The sequence below is a fragment of the Heterocephalus glaber genome, unplaced genomic scaffold (genome assembly GCF_053883595.1).
Source record: "Heterocephalus glaber isolate CG9 unplaced genomic scaffold, H.glaber_assembly_v1.0 deba00001572, whole genome shotgun sequence".
Classification (NCBI taxonomy): Eukaryota; Metazoa; Chordata; class Mammalia; order Rodentia; family Bathyergidae; genus Heterocephalus; species Heterocephalus glaber.
In genome coordinates this window covers 7,749,770-7,755,639 of record NW_028258357.1, presented here as the reverse complement: position 1 = coordinate 7,755,639, position 5,870 = coordinate 7,749,770, and the positions used below count along the sequence as shown (strand labels likewise).

General features: G+C 33.9%; 1 pseudogene; it reads right to left on the bottom strand.

Moving 5' to 3' along the window:
- Nucleotides 1-3,887: 3,887 nt before the first annotated feature.
- On the bottom strand, nucleotides 3,888-4,842 carry LOC110346233 (large ribosomal subunit protein eL6 pseudogene; annotated as a pseudogene).
- Between the last annotated feature and the right edge of the window lie 1,028 nt (nucleotides 4,843-5,870).

Sequence of the window (5,870 nt, the reverse complement as noted above, 5' to 3'; positions counted from 1 at the left end):
CTGAGCTAAATCCCCAGGCTGAAAATTAAATCAATCTTAATTCAAAAGCATTTGAAATTGCACCACTATTCAGGACTCCGTAATATTCAGAAAGTTAACATAGGAACAAGGCCTGAAAAAAAAAGGGGAAAAAGCAGACAATGCAAACGAGAAAGAAGAAACAAATGAGTCAAAGACTGCTAGAAATAAAGGTAATAAAATCTTATAGTTCCACATAGTAATGATTAATCGTAAACAAAATAAATGAAAAAAGCTTAAGAGTTATACAAGCACACAACAAAATGGTATAACCATAGAAAGAACTCTTGTAATATTGAAGAAGTTAAAGAAAGCAAAAAGGTTATCATGATAGAAAATATTGTAGCAAAAACAAAAATAAATGCAACTAATAAAGTCAGAAATACTACAAACAACAAATTAGAGAAGATACCACCAAGTAAAATGAATATAATATATATGAGGGACTTTAGAGAAGATAATAAAGATGTTCTAAAACATGCATGATGATTGTTTCTCAGTAAAAGAAATAGTTTGAAAGTCATTCAGGATATATTCTGAATTTTCTCACTCCAGGAGCATGACATGATTACAATCCTCATTTCCTTTGATAGGCATGGGCCACTTGACAAGATTGAGCCAATGAAATGTGAATAGTGCATACTCTAGGAGTTAGTGTTTAATTTACCATATTCTCTTCTGCTCCTATCTGGTTAACTGTGGAAACATTATCCAATAGAACTTTCTATTAGTTGGGTCCCTAGGTGACTACATTCAGAAAGCCCCTGATAATCAACTCTGGACTTGCAGTATGAGCAACAAATAAATTTTGATTGGATCAAATTATTAAGATTTATTTACTGGAGCATAATTTAGAGTAAAATTAAAATAGTATGAGAAAATGATGCAACTTATCCTGCTACCCCAAAGTTCTTAGTACAGTTTTATTATTTAATAAATTCAAAAAAATAACAGACACTAATTAATAAAAAATTAATTGAAAGTTTAGTTACATTTCTTCTATATTTATTTTTATTAGTTTTAGTAATACATTTTAAATTCTGTTGTTGGTTTCAATGCTTCTTATCTAAAATGAGGGGTTCCAAAAAACATAAAATTTGTTGTTTAAAATTCACAAAATTAAATAAGCACAAAAACATAGAAATGACTCTCAAATGATGTTGGTGATGAGCTATTATTATTTATTTTACTCATCACAATCATTTTTGAGCTACTTAGAGACTATTTCTTTTAGTTTTTCTTTTTATAGCCAAGCATGATACATGACATCATATAGATGTTAAATGCATTTCTACTGCATAAAATTAAATTATTAATGCTTTTAATGTTGCCATGTGAATCAATGCAGACTGATTTTTCTGTATAAGCATTATAATGGGAGCCATTTGGACTCTGTATATACACAAGTAGAAGCTTCTTTACTATGAATAGCACAAGTTTTATTTAAATCAACTTAGCTACATAGGCTACTGCATATATTGTAAGTTTGAGCTTTAACAATTGTAAAAACAATGATGGTTAAAAGCCATTATATAACTATGTCAAAGTAATCCCTTACAAACTGGTTTAAAAATGACATAACAGTATTTTAAAATTAAAATGAAGATCAAATTGAGACATCTGAAAATGTAACTGACAGGGTTTTACTTTTTCTGTCTTTGAAAGCAAAGTGATCAGACATATTCTGGGAAATGAATTACATACATGATTTTGAGGGCATAAGTATCTCTGTCTAAATCTCCTCTTAAAACAATGTAATTCCCCTTTGTAACACATTCAACTCTATCCAAATAATACAGTATACAGTCCTTAAAAACCTAAAGATCTTTTGCCTTCTGTTTTAATACGAAAGAGTGCTGTGTAGAGGAATTTTTTCCAGGTCCATAATGTAAAGTCAAGTGATCTAATCACCTTTGACTTGCATTTTAGCACCTGTCTTTAGTTAAATACTTTATTATAGTGTTCTGAGTCTCTCCTGCTTCCCTAACACTATTATTCTTCCTTTGATGACTCATTTTTTCTTACTTTCCTTTTTGATTGCAGATAATTTATTGGATCTGAATTTCACTTGTATTATTTTGCTTTTCTTGATGATTTCTTCAACTTCTATAGCTGAAAATATCATCCCAGTAGTCATGAATTCCACTTTAATGTCACCATCATTAACTAATTTCCAGCTCCATATCTTAATTTTCAACTTCCTGCCAAACATGACAGAGTGATTTCTCTATGACCTCTTCAAAGTCAACATATCTAAAAGTTGATATTATTCTCTCCCCCTGGACATTGTTATCAGCTTTTTATACCATGGTTCTCAACTCAAGGTTTAGAGAAGAAAGTTGGGGCTGTTAGGGAAGTGAGGTTGAATCAGAAGGTTGGATCTTTTGAACTAACCTTTTGCCACACGATCTGTTCCTGAATTCCTTGGAGCAGAAAATTAAAAACAAAAATCAAACAAATAAAAAGAAATAAAACTTGTGGGTGATTTGGTCCAATTTTCATTCGCCCATGATCTTCAAATGAAAATGGCTGTGATAGGCTCATTGATACCCAAACTTCTTCCTTTTCCATTCTTTGCAACATGTGACGTCAGTGTGCCTGAGACAAAGCTGAAGGATTTATTCACAGCAGAAGGAAAAAAGGAGATAAAAGAGTCCGTGGAATGGTTCTAATTCTAGAACATCTCTAACACCTGTCTCAAGTTCTTCACTCTCATTCCGCCTTACTTCAGAATTATCAGGATTATCTTAACTTCTGAAAAGACTTAGGAAATGACTTCTCTGCCTTTAATATTTTTTTCTGACTCCATCCACTCTACACATTGCTATCAGAAGTACACATATAAATATATTGTGTGTTGTATAGTTGAAGTATAATTTAAATGCAGTAAAATGAATCAATATTTAATGTTCTATTTGATGAATTTTGAAATTGTACAAGTCATATAACCACCATCACCATCATTGAATAGAATATTTCCACAAACTAAAATACTTTTCTCATACTTCTTAGCAGTGTGTACTGTATCTTCCAATCTCCAGATTCTGGGTATCATTAATTTATTCCTCTCTCCATCTGTCTTTCTCTGTCTCTGTCTCCTTCTGTCTGTCTCATAAAGCAAATTATAAATGTTTCCTCCTTGCATTGGTCTGCTTTCTCAATGCTGGCCACAATACACAGCACTCACAATATAAACAAAGAAAGGTTTAAATTGGCTCATAGTTTCTAGGGATTCAGTTCATGGTCTGCTGGTTCCAAGCGAGAAATATCATGGCAGAAGGGTGTTGTAGAACAAAGATGTTTTGTTCATGGTAGCCAGGAAGCAGAAAAAGGCAACAATGACAGGGAGAAAGGAGCCAGGGACTAGATATATTACCCAAGATGACAATTCATTAATCCACCAAAATATAGAAGTATGCCTCACCAGTCCTTTAAGCGCTTGGAGAAATTGTCTAGTGAATGCATCTGGGCCTAGAAATTTACTTGGGGGTGAGGCGAGTTTAAATTAAAATGCAAATTCCTTAACTGTTATAGGGGTATTCAAATGATCTGATTCCTATTGGACTCAATCTGTGGTTTTGAATAACATACGTTTCCAAATAATGTGGATAGTGTTGTTTGTAAGATTCCCTTTTTATCTTTTTGATGCCAGCAAGATTTATAATGGTATTCATATTTCATTCCTAACGTTAGTAATGCATGTCTTTAATTTTTTCTTAGTCTTGTCTGGGCTTCATCACTTTTGTTGTTCTTTTCACTTTTCAAAGAGATACTTTTTGGTTTCATTGATTTTTCCCTCTTGATTATCTGTGTTCAGTTTCACTGATTTTTGGTGTATTAGTTATTTATTTATGTTAGTGGTAAGAAATTTAGCACATCAATTTGTGAGGACAAATTTTATTTGTTAAAGCAGAAAATGATGGAATGTAGCCTTGGAGCTGAGGTATACTTTCAATTTTTGGTAAAATTTGTGAGTCCAGAGCTTTCTAATCAAACTTACAATTCACCGTGAGCACATATTTCTCCTTTTCTGTGTTGAGGATCTCACATTCCTAGTCTCTGGTCTTCCATAGCTGCTTCTTCTTTTTATTTTTTTGAAACAGTGTCTCGCTATGTAGTTCAGGCTGGCCTCAAACTCACTAGGTAGCCCCGGCTGGCCTCAAACTCACTGCAATCCTCCTTTCTCAGCCTGCCAAGTGCTGGGATTACAGGGGTGCACTACCACGCCCGGCTTCACAGCTTCTTCTTGAAGAAAGCATCGATGAGAAGTTTTGGAATTTTCACATTGCTGATATCAACTGTCATGGGGGTGGTGATGACAAATTTCTGATATGCCCTATCCAGAGGAACTTGTTTGAGGGCAATCACAAGGAGCAAGTTGCTGCTCAGCTGTGTTAGAGCCCCCAAACAGGATACACAGGAGGGTCCCAGCAGTGATGTAGCTCGAAGTTTTTTTCACAGACTAACTGGAGGGTTTTAGACCATGGCTCAATAGCTTTCAAAGAACATCTTCAGTAGGACTATATCTTGGCATTTTGTGAAGGTAGCCACCGTTGTTACCACAATGTAATTTTTTGATGGTAGCAAGAATCTTTTCCTTTTTCTTTTTAATCCTGGATTAGTAGTTGAGCACATCTTCTTCTGTACATGGTCTTTCTGGGATATGCAGCAGGTGGGGAGTTGGTCTCATGAGGACAAGGTTGTAGTTGTGGTGAGACTTTTCTTCCTGGGCTTTTTAGCCTTGGAGTTACCCTTTTTAACCTTGGCATTGGCATCAGGTTTTTTCTCCTTAGTGTCTGACTTCTCACTGTTTTCATCTGTCATCTTGTGATATGGGGAAAGCCAATTTCATTAATTTCTATGCTTATATTTACTTTGTATTTCTATCTTGGAGTTACCTTGCTCTCCTTTTTCTAATTTTCTGAACAAGGAGCTTAGATTGTTAATTTGAGAATTTTCTTCTCTTCCAATGCAAGAATTTAGTGTTAGAATTTTCTTTTTTGGCATTATTTCAACACTATCTCATTAATTATGACACATCAATGTATGTTTAAAAATTTCTCTTGAAATTACTCCTTTCACCAGCAGGGTTTTAGAAAAATGTATTGCTCCCAGATGTTCTGCATGATGTTGGGAAACAATCCTGACCCTAGACAAACTGTGATGGTGCTGTAAAGACTGTTATTTATAGGAAAATAATCACAAGATTGTACTTTACTGAAGACAATTATCTTCACATTTTGCAATCAGGATACTTTAAAAGAAACTTAGTATACAAAGATTAGGCAAATTTATTGACATAAGAAATTCTATTATGAAGAATCAAATTACAAAGTTCTGATTAAACAGCATGGATTGAATGCAAACTTTTGTATTTTTTCTGGAACAATACTAAAGTAATCATAAAAGAGTTTTGAATGTTAAAAATTAGTAAGGAGAATGCACACAGGAGAAAAGTATAAATGTTTTAGAAGCTGAAAGTCAAACAGCTGATTTCACAGAGCAGAGGAAGGAAAAGCTTTACCTGACAGAGTGGGAACCTCTGAAGCCAGCTCATCACCCTGTGGAAGCCCAGCAAAGCATAAGCCCCAGAAACAACTGTCACACTGAAGTGGGGTGGGGAACAAGTGGCATTGAAAAGATGATTGCGTAAAAGTCTATGATGTATAATATATACAATACATATGCATATAATTTATAGTATTTATAAATACATATAATAACAGCTTAAAACCTAAATCTGCTCCATGTTTCCTACAGTTCAGAGATTGTGTAAAGAACAAAATTCCCAACAGAATTTTAATTTATTCTTTCTAGAAGGGTCGAAAGTGAAGCACTCCATATAAAGATAA